This window comes from Hyaena hyaena, unplaced genomic scaffold (assembly GCF_003009895.1).
Source record: "Hyaena hyaena isolate Hyena2069 unplaced genomic scaffold, ASM300989v1 scaffold_832, whole genome shotgun sequence".
Classification (NCBI taxonomy): domain Eukaryota; kingdom Metazoa; phylum Chordata; class Mammalia; order Carnivora; family Hyaenidae; genus Hyaena; species Hyaena hyaena.
Genome location: NW_024081466.1, coordinates 176,041 through 192,288, shown reverse-complemented (window position 1 = coordinate 192,288; position 16,248 = coordinate 176,041). Strand labels below are relative to the sequence as shown.

Here is a 16,248-nt window from a genome sequence, read left to right as displayed (position 1 = left end):
TTCCCATTAAGTATCAAGGTGTGTGTGTGCGCGTGTTGTTTATGTTGATTTATTTATTTATTTATTTATAAACATTGTTTATGTTTATGTTTATTTATTCTCAGTTCATTCCTGCCACATGTATTTTTAGAATATATTTTCCCAATAGTCTGGAAACTTTGGTGAGGGTGTAGTAACATGATGAAGGATCCCTTTCCTGGGAAACCTGGTCGCTTATAGCCGAGGGTCAGCCTCCTTACTCTAAGCTTCTGTCTCTCCAGTGTTATCATTTCAAGAATGAGATTGCAACATTTTGCTGAGTATGGTATCTTTTGGAGCATTGAAACTGAGGGCTGCAAAGGCCCCATAAAGTGATTGTTACTCTGCCTTTCAGAAACTGAACTGTGACCTCAAAGACTCTTAGCCAGTTTCAAAAGACATATGCTGCTGCTTCTTAGGAAGATCTTAGGTGAGTGGTGGCACCCCTACTGCTCTGCAATACCAAGTGAATGGCTTGCCGTGTGTAGGTACCATGAAAGAGAAACAGATCCATGAAGGAAAGATTAGAAGGTAATCTACACAAATGAAAGCAATTGTTGCTTTGGATGGCAGGATGTTAAATGTTCAATATTGATGATGATGATGATGATGATGATGATGACGATAACTGAAAAAAAAAAATAGGATCTGATTAGGACACATAGAAGCAGTTCTCCTAAACGGAACAGTCTGCTTTTCTAAAGAGGAAAGTAAATATTTAAAAGCTGGGATGCGGAAATGAGGATTGATGTGTCAGATGAAACACTGTCTATAAAAATGTTTTAGGAGGTATGACATATTTACACCCCTACACTTTAAAGGCAACACATCATTAGAATTAATAAGTGCCTTAAAGTGAATAAGGATTTTTACTTTAAACGTTAGGACATTTTGAATGAAAATAGTAAACCATCAAAGCCAGCAAGCGGTATTAAAGATCTGCTGGGCTCTTATTTTTTTGACGAGGCTCAGAGATGAGAAATGATTTGCTTTAAGGTCACCTGGCCGCTAAGAGCCTGGTACAGAATCCATATTTCCAGATAAACTCTCTACTTCTCTTCCTTCACTTCCTCCACCTGCTTCCCTTGGCTGTACCAGTTTTGAGGTTTCCAATTTGGCCTCGAATCCTTCATACAAGGAACTGGTTACTTAGCATATTTCATATTTAGCACAGATTAGAGTCCAAAGGGATTACATGGTATATTAGATTCCTGAGGCTGTTGTAACAAATTGTCATAAACTTGGTGACTCACAATACTAATTTATTTTCCCAAAGCTCTAGAAGTCAAAATCTGCAATCAAGGTGTCAGCAAGGCTATACTCCCTCCAGAGGCTCTGGGGGAGAATCTGATTCTTGTCTCTCCAGCTTCTGGTGGCTGTTTGCATTCTTTGACTTGTGGCTTCATTACCCCAGGCTCTGCCTTGGTCTTCACATTGTCTTCTCTCTGTGTGTCTTATCCCTTTCTGACTCTCTCTTATAAAGATTCTTGTGATGGCATGTGGTCCTGGCAAGATAATCCAGGATGATATACTCATCTCAAAAGCCTTTTATCTGGATCTGCAGAAACTACCATACAAGATAATATTATTCATGAGTTCTGGAGGACTGACATCATTTTGGAGTCACCATTCAGCCTACTATACACAGTACATAAAATAAAAGTCTTTGGACACCTAGAAATTGAACCAAAAAATGTCCTAATCCCTCTCATTTACCTCAGTTTACTTCTTTTTTTTTAAATTTTTTTTTAAAATTTATTTCTAGGAGAGAGAGAGAGAGAGACAGCGTGAGCAGGAGAGGGTCAGAGAGAGAGGGAGTCACAGACTGAAACAGGCTCCAGGCTCTGAGCTGGCATTCAGCACAGAGCCCGACGCGGGGCTCGAACCCACGAACCGCGAGATCATGACCTAAGCGAAAGTCGGACGCTTAACCGACTAAGCCACCCAGGCGCCCCACCTCAGTTTACTTCTGATAACTTGCTAACTGTTTAGCTATATTACAGAGTGGTTTTGGAGGTCAAAAACCCATACAGAATAGTTGGAATTACCAGTTACAATAGTGACAACTAATATAAATGTATGTTTTTCAACACCTGAATTAAAAATACTTAACTTACAATATTACAGGCAAAACAGAGCCCACTGATATGAAATTTCAGTGAAATGGTGCAAAGAAAAGATGTTAATTAAATATCAGTATTTCTCAAAGTAAAGAAAACCATCGTATTCGTGGAATGTTAGCCCTGTCTTTTATGAGTCACTTATGCCAATTTCATCAAGAGCCTTAAAAAATACGTTTAGCACCTGGATATACAAAAGATTTGTATAACTGTTTCCATCAGGCAGGTGTCTAAAGTTCAGATGGCCCTCCTCATCCTCCACTACCATTGATGTTTCCTAATTTATTTATAATGTACACTCTGCCTACCTCCAAGCTATAGAAAGTAGCCTATCATGAATGATATGTGTAGTTACAAATAAAATTTCAAGCAGTCATAGAGAGAAAGGGAAATACCTAGGCTAATACATTAATTGAGAATGAGTACTAATACTTGTATCTAAGCTTCCTGGCAGCCAAGACAAAAGAGATCTCCAATGATATAACTTAATACTCATTATTTGATTTTACTTTTACTGCTTCTCCCCATCCCAAGCTGAGACTGTTACAGAAATGTTAGTGATCACCTCCAGTCTTAGTATCTCCAGAGACAAAGTTTTATTTTGATTTACAATCACAAAGAACTCTTCCAATTTTTGCAGACTATATTACATTTGCTTGATCAATTCTTTGAGCTGGCTTTAGATTTCATGCAGTGATAATAGAAATCACTATGTGGTAGTAAGTGCTACGCCTAAATGATACTGTTATCATCATCCTTTAATTGTGAACATTTTATTAGGATTGGTGATTTTCCCTTAAGGTCTCTCTTTATTTCTGATTGAATCCCATTAATCGACTCAAGTCACCTTTTGAGAAAACTCTACTCATGTCTACTACCATGTAAATAAATAGTATACTGGGAAGTGATTTGGTGCTTTATTCAACCATAGCTTAACTGCAGATCTGATGCCTTTCAACAAGAAAATCTGAGAAAGCATTCCATAGGTGGTCTGAACTTAAGGCAAATATGGGCAATGATTAGACAAATTATAGACAAATGGGTAAGGAAGTTGAGAGAATGTGTGGGAGATGAATAGTTGTTAAATACCTGTAATCCAGCATAGTTGGGGAGTTAGACACCTATGTGGGCTTAATGTATCATTTTATATAGCTGAACCAAATGAATGCTTTGTGTGAGCATTAAACTTTCCTTTCTTAAGGTTGAATACTCTGGGGATTTAACATAATAGAATTACTAATTTTCAGACCAGTAGTTCACACCTCTACTGAGATCTTAATGTCATTTGTGGTGAGTTGAGCATGTGAGGCTGTGAAGCATTGAACTCTGCTTTCTTTGTGACCAGTTTTTGCCACTAATTCTCTGGCCTATATCAACCTGTGTGTCACTTTTCCTAGGCTGAACTAGGTGGATCAACACATCTAGAGAAGCATCTCAGAACATATTTTATATCAACAATTGGTTAACAAAGTAAGGTTTTTATTTTATAGGAATCAGCACAGTTTAGTATTATGAACTGATATGCTGCCTATGAGGACATCTGGCTTAATGATTTGTCAGTTGTCTTAGAAAAGTTTGAGTTTGAAAGAAAAGTGGTATTTCTTTCAAAGGAATGGAAATTCTCAGGATTTATCTATAGTTTATTAGTTAAGAGCTTAACTCTGGCTCAAGTATGAAACTGCTTGAATTCAAATTCAGGTTGCTCAATTTACTATCTGTGTGACCATGGTCAAGTTAGTTCTGTAATCATCAGTTTACTCATCTATCAAATGGGCACAGGAATAGGAACACAATATATGTGAGTCTTTTTTTTTAGACTTTTATTATTTTAAAAATTTTTTATTGTTTAGAGAATATTGGTATTTTTTTATTTATTTTTATTTTAGAGTTTATGGTCAAGTTGGTTTCCATATAACACCCAGTGCTCATCCCAACAAGTGCCCTCCTTCATGCCCATCACCTCTTTTCCTCTCTCCCCCACCTCCATCAACCCTCGGTCTGTTCTCAGTATTTAAGAGTCTCTTAAGGTTTGCCTCTCTCCCTCTCCTTAACTATTTTTTCCCCTTCCCCTCCCCCATGGTCCTCTGTTAAGTTTCTCCTGTTCCACTTATAAGTGAAAACATATGGTATCTGTCCTTCTCTGCCTGACTTATTTTGCTCAGCATAACACCCTCAAGTTCCATCCACGTTGCTACAAATGGCCAGATTTCATTTTTTTCATCCATGTAGTATTCCATTGTATAGATAAATCACATCTTCTTGATCCATTCATCAGTTGATGGACATTTAGGCTCTGTCCATGATTTGGCTGTTGTTGGAGGTGCTGCTATGAATATTGGGGTACGTGTGCCCATATGCACCAGCATTTCTATATCCCTGGGGTAAATTCCTAGCAGTGCTATTGCTGGGTCATAGGGGAGTTCTATTGTTAATTTTTTGAGGAACCTCCACACTGTTTTCCAGAGGGGCTGCACCAGTTTACATTCCCACCAACAGTGTAGGATGGTTCTGGTTAGTATATGTGCTCTCTGTGTAAAGCAATGATAGGAACAGTGTCTGGCATAAGAGAAGCTCTCAGAGGTATTAGCTCTTCTTGTTATTTTTGTTGATTTATCTTCATTATTCTCATGTGAAAAATTTGTGCTAAATAATAAGTGATATAGTTTTTTAGAGAAGGTGTGATAGAATCTGTGGTGAGTACATAAACAATTCTTGCATTTCTCCAAGTGCTTAGTTCATTTAAATGAAAGATTTGACTCAGTTCAAATGTATAAGCAGATTAATCTTTGCATATAATTCACTTAGCACCAGCTCCTATATGTAGCCATTGTCTTAATCTTGATATTGGGGGTTGTACAGAGTGAGGGTCTACCTGTCCTTATTGCTTTCCTTTTTATTTCATAGGTTGATTACAGGAGATTTTTTTCTTCCAAAGATTTTTTAACCTCATGCAATTTTGTATAGCTGAAGCCAGTAAAGTTATTCTTGTTGCTTTTTATGGGGTAGTCATGAGTCATTTTGTCTTAATGTTTCAGAATTTATTGTCTGCTTTACCCGTGGCAGTTACATGTTCAGAGGTTCAGAAGAAATAAAATGAAGGAGCTCTGATTTCCACCCCGCTAGAAACAGGACAGCCAAAAAGGACAAGGTGTATATCTTATTTTCCTTTCCTTTCATCAAATCTGAAACCTTGGGGGAGATTATGATCCATGTTGGGTATCTTACTGCTCTTGCGTGCCTCTCTTTCTCTCTCTTTAAATTTTTTTAACATTTTTATTTATTATTGAGAGACAGGGCATGAGCATGGGAGGAGCAGAGAGAGGGAGATACACAATCTAAAGGAGGCTCCAGGCTCTGAGCTGTCAGCACAGAGCCTGACATGGGGCTCAAACTCACAAACCACAAGATCATGACCTGAGTCAAAGTCAGATGTTTTTAACCAGCTGTGCCACCCAGGCGTCCCTCTATCTACTGTCTAATCTATATCATTTGTTTTAAGTGCACAAGGAGGAATTTAATAGGACTACAAAAGTAGAGTGAAAAGGGTCTTTGGAAGATACATTTACAAGACGGAAATAGTAACTACTTAGTAAAAGAAATATAAAACGTTATGTCATACAGCATCATTTTTCACAAATTATTCACAGTTTAAATAATCACTTAAAAATCAGAAAGCAAAATGTATTTGGCTACAACCTAGTTTGGTTTGGTGAGCAATCAGGTAATAGCTGTTAAGAAATAACTAAGAGATATATGGACTATATGTGGAAATTATTTATCCAACAAAAATGTTTGAGCAGGCTAGATACTGTTTTAAACACTGGTACTACAAGTGGTGAAGAACGGTATATAGTCCAATGGGGGAAACAGACAGTTCTAAGTTAACAAATAAACGTGTGTGTGTGTGTGTGTGTGTGTGTGAGATTCTCTCTTTGAAGGGAGACTTACCTTACATCTTTACCTGACATGATATTTCCAAGATTATGATGAATTTTATGTGTTGGAAAACATTTATGTGAAGTGTACAAATGAGTCTGACATGCGGATTAATTTTTTCCTTTTACTTTTGAAATTACCACTCTCCTGTATAATATCAAGTAAAATAGCAACACAAATGCCTTGCTCAGTGGGGAGACAGATGCTGCTGGAGAGGAACAGATGAATAGCTCCAGTTGGTAGCAGCACATTTGAAGTTCTGGTTGATCAATGGAGTCTTTCACTTCTAGGGTCAAGGTGGTAACAGCCAATTAATAGGAGAGCAGGCTGGGAAAAGTATAAAAGATCTACATGCTAATGTTACTTGTGCTGCTCACACACGGTTTAGTGTGAGAAAGTTGCTCTCCCCTGACTTGAAAGCACTAAAAATTTCTTCCTGCTGGAACTTTCTTGGATAGTCCTCCCTTCAAGTCCCACATGGTGATTTCTTTTCTAAGAAAGCCTTTTATAAGCTGTAACGCTCTATGCCATGATAAGCACCAGAGGCAATGGCCTAGTGGAAATGTTTTGGAGTCATAGATAGTTCTGAATTTAAATCTCAGTCATGACTCTTTCTAGCTGTGTGACTTAAATAAGTTGTTTAACCTCCTGGACTCTAAAATAGGGGCGAATAAAACCTTCCTTGTAAGACTGTGTGAGGAGTAACGATGTGGCCATAGGTAAGGTGTCTTGTGTCTTGTACTGTGTCTGTGTTTGGTTCTGTTTAATACTTGAGGTTTGACTCTAAAAGCACTTGAGGTTACAAAGGTCTGTATGAGGTTATTTCATGTTGTTTCATCTGTAGGTATCATTTTGCCCACAGTATGGTGAGAATCTTGAGGGCAGAAAACAAATTTCATGCTTCCTTTCTACCTTCCATTGCAACTTACAGAGTCCTCAGCACCAAGTCAGCACTTACTCAATGTTTATATTGCCACTTCTGAATGTCTTTCAAAAAGCTACTTAAAATTAGGGACCCTAAAATGCTTTTCACACTGTGCTTACAGAATTTGGTGGTGGTGATGGCATGATGGGGGAAATACAATGGCACCACATGAAATCACCTCTTAAAACCATGATGGGGAGTAGGAAAATAAAATGTGCCCTATTGTTTGAGAATCTCTATGTGTAGCCAAAATTGCATAATGTATTTTATTATGATTAAAACTACAATGAAATATGTGATATCTATTTAGCATGCTCTAAAAAACACAATGGGAATTCACCTTCATAAAGAACAATAGTCATGAGGCCAAGACCTGGATTCTGGCCAATTATAAACATCTGCTTCCTTCTGAGACAGTCTGGAATTCTCTTAAGGGATTCAGCCTTAGAACTGGGCTTGGGAGCAAAGGGCTTAGTTTAGTTCTGTCTGAGGAGACCCAGGTTGGCTGAACATGTAGGGTGGCAGTGACCTTTTTCCACTAAATCTGCACAGGCTGTACTGTGGAGTTTTTCCAGGCTCTCTGGTCAGCATTGTAGTTATTTACCATAATAAGGGACTCTAAGAAAAAACTTCCACATAGTAGACCCTCTATATCATTATTAATGAATGAAAGGTGGTAGGGGAAGATATCTCTTTGTATATCTCTATGTAACCCTAAGGTATCCAAGGTGATTTTTGCCTTTATTCCAGCACAGTGTAAATATATGGACAGACCTTTGTAGTATGAGGTTATTTCATGTTTAATCTTTAGGTATCATTTCCCTTGTAGTGAATTGGCTGGTTTTCTCAGCTGTAAGGAAATTTTTGCTTTTGGCAATAGGGACAGATAATAGTGTTCTTCTCTTCAATGCTTTAGGAATAATGTAGCTGTCCAAAATGCTAATTTTTTTTTGCAAAGTTATAATCCAAAATAGATTTTAAAGTTTATATGTATTCTTTGAGCAACACTGGTCAGACATTCATTCACTCAACAGTAAACATTTATTTAACTGTACACATATGCTGTTCTCAGTTGTATGGGAGTTTTAAGGATCAAAGAGGTTATATCTTTGCCACTTAAGACATTATAATTGTGTATAGATGTATAATTTCATTTCATGAAGCAATTGATGGTAAAGAATTACTATGAGTGGTAAATATTTTTTAAAAAGTTGTTTTATTTTATTTTTGAAAGAGAGAAAGAGAGAGACAAAGAGAAAGGAAGACAGAGAATCCCAAACCACTCTACACTGTCAGCACAGAGCCTGACATGGGACTCCAGTCCCCAAACTGTGAGATCATGACCTGAGCCTAACAGACTGAGCCATCCAGGTGCCCCTACAATGAGTAGTAAATAGTTTTACACTAATATCTCCTTTAGGTGGAATCATGAGAAATTCTGAATAGATAGATTTCCCTAATTACCTAATTCCATTATTCCTAAAGGCTATAACATAATCTCTAATGATAGTACCATAAACAATAGGACTACCAAATACAGTTTTCAAGATTTCTTTGTGTCTCTTTTCATCACTGGGATATTTTCCACTAAGGTGTATAGTCAAAATTGTTGGTATTTTAAATTCAATTTGATAAAGAATTATATTCACTTGTTTTAGTTTGTTTTTTATTTCTAAAGATTGCCTTATTTTTTCCTTTTGATTTAACTTTGTTTTTTAATTATCTAAAAACTTGCACATGGTTCTATAATCAAAATTATAAGACAAGGTACATTTGGAGAAAGCATTCTTGTCCACTCTCTATACCTATTTAAAAAACCTATTTAAAAAATTAATTTTTATTTTATTTTATTTATTTAGTTTCTTTTTGTAAACAAAAGCAAATATATACACACACATATACAAATAAAAGATAAATATATGAATATATATACTCATAAATCCTTTCCCATTGTTATACAAATATATTATATTAGACACATTGCATTTTTCACCTAACAATAGATCCTGACGATCACTCCATTTCTTTTTACAGCTTCACAGTACCGTATTATGTGGTTACTTAATATTTTATTCATTAGATTGTCTATTGATAGACATATGGCTTGTCATATCAGACTTTAAATAATATTTCCCATATAAGAAAGGAAATATGCTGATCAGCTGATCAGACTCTCTATCCCGTAGGTGGTTATGTTTCTCATTGCTGACAAATACTTAGTATAAATCAGTTTTTTATGAGTTTGAATATCATTTTTTCAGTGGCACAACCCTGAGGAAAACACCACACCACCAAACTTTTGCACCTAGTGCAACTGGGTACCAAGACACAATGCCCTGCAGAGGACTTATCCTGGAGAGTCTGGGAAAATCCTATTTAAGTGTTTAGAACCCAGTAGAGAGAGCATTTGGGAGTAGTTATTATCACTTAGGACTTCTCTTTTCTGAAAATCTGAAAATTGTTAGATTATGAAATTTTAAAAAGGCTTTAAATAACCTGTTTAAGTGACTTGTTCTGGAGCCATTGGACCAACGTTTCATTTAAATTGAAAATAGAGTTTATCGAATTTGTAATGAGATCATTTGTTGTTTGATTTTATTTATGAGGTTGTCATTATTAGAGTCTTTTTGAGAAACTCTCCTGGGCAGTGTCTGAGATCTCGGTGGAGTCACCCGTGTGGATGGTGATGTGTGTTGGTTTCATGGACTCAAGCAGTATTTGCCACAGTGCCCTCTTGGGAACAAATATATACCTGGGGACAGAATTCCATGATCAACTAAATTTGAAAACTTCTGGCTTAGCCAAGTTTTTTATGGTAAAGTTTCTCAGGGTCTTTTTGTTTTTAGTGTTTTATTTATTTCTGAGAGAGAGAGAGAGAGAGAGCGAGCGAGCAGGGGAGGGTCAGAGAGAGGTAGACACAGAATCCAAAGCAGGCTCTAGGCTCTGAGCTAGCTGTCAGCACAGAGGCCAACGCGGGGCTCGAACACACAAATCGTGAGATCATGTCCTGAACCAAAGTCGAACGCTTAACCAACTGAGCCACCCAAGCAACCCTCCCAGGGTCTTTAATAACTAATATACATGTGATTTCTCAGGATAGATATAAAACACGCCTTTTCACAAACTTTTTTCTTTATGGATCCTTTTTTTTTTTTTTCATGGAACACATTTTGGAAAAGTTGGGTGTAACAGGTAAGTTTTTTATAGTTGTGAATGATTTAGAGAGTGAGTTGGAGGGAAAGAGAATCAATTGAAGAGGGTAGTTATCATTCCTGTGTTGCAGGGGATAAAACTGAGGCTCAAGTGTTAGTGATATGCCTGTCGATTGAAGGCAGCTCATCACCGTATATGTACAGATTTGAAGAAATAAAATATCCAGAAAGAGTTTAGTCATTTCCTTAAAAATGTCAGTTGCTGTGTCTAAAGTTTTTCTAACTTCACTAGCACTCTTATTTTAAGAGTAAACACTTTTTGGGGTGCCTGAGTGGCTCAGTCGGTTAACCATCTGATTTTGACTCAGGTCATGATCTCATGGTTCGTGGGTTCAAGCCCCACATCACGTTCTGTGCTGACCAGAGTCTGGAGCCTGCTTCAGATCTGTGTCTCCCTCTCTCTCTGCCACTTCCCTGCTTGTGCATGTGCTCTCTCTCTCTGAAGAATAAGTAAATAAACATTTTTTTAAAAAGGAGTAAAAAGTATCCTAGGCCATGTATAATTTCATGGAATTATAGGAATGAGGTCGGGATTGTTGCCAAGCCTCCTTTTTCTACGTGGAATTTTGAATGAATGTATACACATCAGATGGGGGTTCCTGTGTTTCAGATGTCTTGTAGTCAAAACCCTGAAAGGATTTATCCTGTTTTCAATTTAGCAAAAAAAAAAAAAGAAATTATTTTTGTCCTTCAGATGGTTTCTTTTTTTCCACTCTGAGTACTTCCAATTCCTTATTTTTTTCCCCCTGACTAAAGTAAAACTGGTTATCCTTCATGAGACACAAGAAGAGAGAAGTCACAGTCATCTTCTTATACAAACCTTCTGTACCTCATAGCACCGTTGACCTTTTTCTTTTCAAGGAGAAGGGTATTAATTGCCTGCTCACCAAGTTCCTAAGCGTTTGATGTTCAGAGTTGTTATAAAAACAAATTTGAAATTTCATGGGGTTATTTTCTTTGATTGAAGTGGTGGGCTCCTAATATGGCTTCTATCTGGCCTATTCATACAAACGGTTCTATCTTGGAACTTGCTATTATTTTTTACAGAACATGCATTTTAAGTCAATTCTAAGAGAAGAGATTGCAAACAAATACACAATGATTTTCAAACATTCTACAATTAGATGCAGTTAGAGTTAGAGAAATTGAATAAATAAATGAAAAGAAGAAATGAGTGGCATTTTTAAACTTGGTATATTTACATCATAGCAATGAAAGTATAACTAGCTTTACTTCATTATTCACACCATGGTCATGAAATTTAGCTGGTGTTTAACTCTCTGATGTTGAGACTAAGACTAACTTAACTTCCTAAAGACTTTCTGTCTGGAGGCAGGTGATGCTTCCTGTCTGGCTTTTCTGATGATCTCACAACTTAATTATTTCTGTCATGTCCCGTTGCTTACTGCATGTCATTGTAAAGGTCCAGCACTAGAAAGTCAAATTAATTTTTTTCTGTCTTATCAAGTTCAGGAGATGTAATTGTTTTAGAATATAATTTAAAAATGTTCACAAACACATAACAACCCTTCTACTAGATGGCACCATTAGAAATTTTATTCCTTCTGTGGTGAGAATGAGAATTGCTTTCAGTTTGGGATCTGAATTGCTTTGGTGGCAGGCATTTTTGTGTGTTGTTATTACTGTACCTTTGAGGAACAATCAGCACAGGACAAGCAGTATTTTAGACAAATAGATAGAGGGGTATCCGGTGTGGTCCAGTAGCTACACTTGGCATTACCAAGTGGAGACTTGACATCGCCAGATGGAACCCTTTTCCAAGTATAGGTTAATGGAAGCCCTCTGCAGCCGGTGCTAGAGAGTGGCTGATCACTCTCCCAGCCTCGTCAGCCCCTTTCTCCCTTGTTTTTCTTGATGAGCTAGGGATGGGGGAGTACTGCCTGGCAATGGTGATGTCACCTCTGTCCTCCAAAGTTTTGGATTTCAGAATTACCAATACTAAAAGACTTTCCTCAAACTGGGGGAAGGAAGAAAAAAGAAGTTCAGAAGGGATCAAAGAAGGTACAGAGTTTTTAACAGCCTTCCTTTAGTTGTATGGGACTCATATGCTTTTTGAATGTATATGTATAAATGCAACTTACTAGCAATAACATGATGATAATAGTGGTAGTTATCACTTATTGGGCACTTACTACATGCCTGATGCACAGAGCAATTGTCTTAATCCATTATTGTAGTTAATTTCCTTGATTACTCTGAGGTAAGTGCACTGATACTTACCGGAACTTAGAAGGTTTAGTGGCAGCAACTTAGCCACGTTTATACAGTTGGTGCACTGCAGAGGCAGAGATCTGAACAAAATGTTTTCTAGTCTATTTTCTCTGCATTGACCCAGGAAGCATGGTAGGTACCTGTACAAAAATTAGTGAGTGTTGTTATGGAGACCATAAACTTCCCATGTTCATAGGGATGTGGGTCTGCCAAAGATTTCCTTTTTTGCTTCATTTCGCATTTTGTTCAAAGGTTCAAAATTAGCAAATTTAAGTAAAATATCAGCTCCTTGATAAGGTGCACTAAAGCATATTTGAATAAAAGCCCACATATAATTCCTTAGTTGCTTTAGTAATGTAATGTTAAATAAGTATTTTCCACTTTTTGTGATTGCATCGTTATTGAGTATTTAAAAATATAATTTGTTTTTAACATGGTTTAACATGATTGGTTCAACTCCTGGGGTACAGTTATCAGAATCTTTTGAGTAAATGGTTATGTAGTTTAAAACAACATTTTTAGTATTATAATTGGTTATTTTTTACATTATGATGTCTACTTTATTTAGAAATATCAGATGTTAAAGAAAGGGAAAGTTTTGTATTGAAAGAAAGGATTTGTATAATCCTTACTGCTGTAAGGATTAACCATTCAGCAGTACTTTTCTTTACCTATTCTTATACAACACTTTTGGTTTCTATTACTGTTATTATATGTATGTCTTATTTTCCCCTTTGAATTGGAAGCTCTTTGAGTTGTGTTTTGTTTGGTTTTGCTTTGTTTTCATATCATGGGCCCTTGATAAATATTTGTGTCACAGATGGCTGAATGTTTACTTGTTACTATTAAACTTGTGCCTCTCAGTATGCTGGGTGACAGTCAGAAACTGATGATAATTATTGTATCAAAAATAATCTAAGAGCACACATCCTATGGCATTGTTATGTAAGAACAGAAGCAATAGATTTAGATTCTCTGTCTTCTTTGGGCATGTAAATGAATCTATAAAACTCACTGGAGGTGTAGCTTATTTCTGCATGTGTATTTAGAGAAACAAGATATTGATTCTCCTCCTTGGAAAAAAAAGAAAAGTTAATGACTAAAGTTTTTTGCGATCTCTATGACAGTTTTATCACATATGTCTCCAAAAAAACTAATTATTTCCTAAGAACAGATCTGTCTGCATGCTAACAGACTATGAAAACCAATCAGTTGCATTTCATTTCTTTTCTTTTTTAAACCAAAAGCCCAAAGAAGTCAGTCTTTAAATATTTGGATGTTTTTTTCTCTGAGATAGGGCTGTACTAGGCAAATACACTGGCATTAACATTTCTAAAGCAGGCTCAAAATAAATGAGATTAAAAAAAACCCAAACTCCTTCCTATCCCTATGTGAATTGTCATTTTAATTAAAGCTTCTGTGTGTCCTCAGTGACAGGAGATTGCCCCAGAAAGATAAAGTAAAACTGTGTCTGTCTTTGGCTTTCATGAAAGCAAAAGGAATATGTAAGAAACCAAATAGCCAGATAAATTTGCCATTACAATTAAAAAAATAATTTGCTAAGCATGAGGTGAAACACATTATTAGTTGATTAACATCCTTTTCTTTAGATTATTACATTTCCTAATCTAATTTATGGATGGATTTCCTGCTTTGGGGGCTTAAGCTAGTAGGTGGTAGACTCCTCTAACAAACTGTTTTATGGAGATAAAGGAATCTGGAAACGGAAATCACTTATTTTTGTGGCTTTTGATTTGAAATTTTATTTATTCAGGTTAGTAAAAGGTTGTGAGATCAAATAAGAACATACTTGAAAGAACTTTATAAAATTTAAAGTATTACTTGTTATTATCTTAATTATTATTATCTGGACAACAAAGTAAAATGCTTGTGTTTATTTATCCCCTCCTTCTGACCCACATTGTTCTCCTAGGAAATTGGGACTTTTCTTTGGTGTGTTTGTTTAAAAGCTAAGAGCTTCGATTTGAGGTTTGCTTTTCAAGGAGCCTTCATCCAAAATCAAATAAATATAGGATCATCAGGTGGCACTCAGAGAGAGCAGTGTCATCATCCCTCTCAGCTTTGGGGCCAAGTTGAAAATGTGCTTTATTGTGGAATAGGTAAAATTTGAATCTTGTTAATGGAGAACAGAAGAATAATTTTAGTGATGAAGCCAAACCCAGAATCTAAACCTTAGAGATAAAATGCAATTGGAGAAGCAAAGTAGACTATTCAGTGCACTTAACACATAAAAATACCAAAAGCAGCATTAGCATCTTCCTAAAGCCTTATCTTAATTAAACCCAGTCATCTGAAATGACTTCCTCGACTGCCAGTTCTCCTCACAAACCCTCACATTCCCTGCTGCAGGGAGAGCCATATTTTCCAAGAATTTCCCCCTTCACTGGAGGGAACCCAGATGGAAGGGCCTGGAACTAATTGGCTTCAAGATTGCTCCATGTGAGAGCACCGTGAAGATGGAGACTCGGATATCAGGTATTCTTAAATGAGACACATTGTACTGATACTGTTTCCTCAAAGGAGCCACTACAAAGTAAGCCCCTTGAGGACAGCATGTGAGCTTCTGTATCCCATCATACATGCTCACGTTTCTTATATTCACAACATACATGTGGTTGAATGAATGAATACCCCTGTGTCCACACTGCCAGCATGTAGAACTCTTTATCTAACTTCATCTTGCTTACCTTTGTGCAACATTGGACAAATATCTTTTCTGTTTGACACTTCTGAACTTTTCTTTTCTGATTCTCCTTTTACGTGATGTATTGCCACTTCTTCCTTTCTCAGAGTCCCAGTCTCCACACCTACAAGCTGGCTATTGCCTATGATTCTGTTCCCAGCCCTCTTTAGATTTTTTGTCTGTCTGTGTGTTGGAACTACTTATTGCTCTGACCTCGCAATAACACTTGTGTGTGTGTGTGTGTGTGTGGTGCATACTTTTGTGAAATGCTTGTAAGCTACAGAATTAACATCCCATTAGACACCAGTGTACATTTCTAAAACCAGAGACATTCTTTCATATAACAGTTATAAAAATCAGAAAATTAACATTAATACTACTACCTAACCTATAGACTTTGTTCAAATTTTGTCATTAGGACAAAAATATCCTTTATAGCAAAAGGAAAAAACAAACAAACAGGTTTTGTGATCTAGGAATTCAATCCAGGATCAGAAGTTGTGTTTTGCTCTCAGTTTTTTTGTAGTTTCTTTTAATTTGGAGCAGTTCTTCAGTATTTCTTTGTTTTTCATGACCTTGACATTTTTGAAGTGTACAGGCCAGTTATTTTGGGTTTGTCTGATGTTTCCTAATGATTAGATTTAGATTTTATATTTTTGGAAGAAATAGCACAGAAATTATGTGCTCTTTTTAATGTCTCTCTCAGGGGCACATGATATCTACTTATGACATTATTTGTGGTCACTTAGTTAATATGTTGTCTGTCATATCTCTGCTGTAAAATTATTCTCTTCTTCTTATATTTAATAGCTATCTTGTGGGGAGATACTTTAAGGCTCTGAGAATAAATATATATTATGGATAATGAAAGTCAGTTTTCTCATTGTTGGAAAAGGGAATCACAAGTATAGAAGGCTAGAAGTTTAGAATGAACCCATGTGGTGTTGGATTGGATTAGAGATAATAGTATGACCTCTTGGTTTTTATATCTATATAGATACGTCTGTTCATCCATCCATCCATCTATCCATCCTCCTAGCTCTGTCCTCTGAGAGGCTAAACAGGTAATAATAACTTAGTAACAATGGGCACAACTAATAT

General features: G+C 36.5%; 1 protein-coding gene across 1 annotated transcript in view; it reads left to right on the top strand.

Moving 5' to 3' along the window:
• The window catches only part of PLCL1 (phospholipase C like 1 (inactive)), a 326,854-nt gene that overhangs the window by 188,367 nt on the left and 122,239 nt on the right, over positions 1–16,248 (top strand). The window lies entirely within an intron of this gene.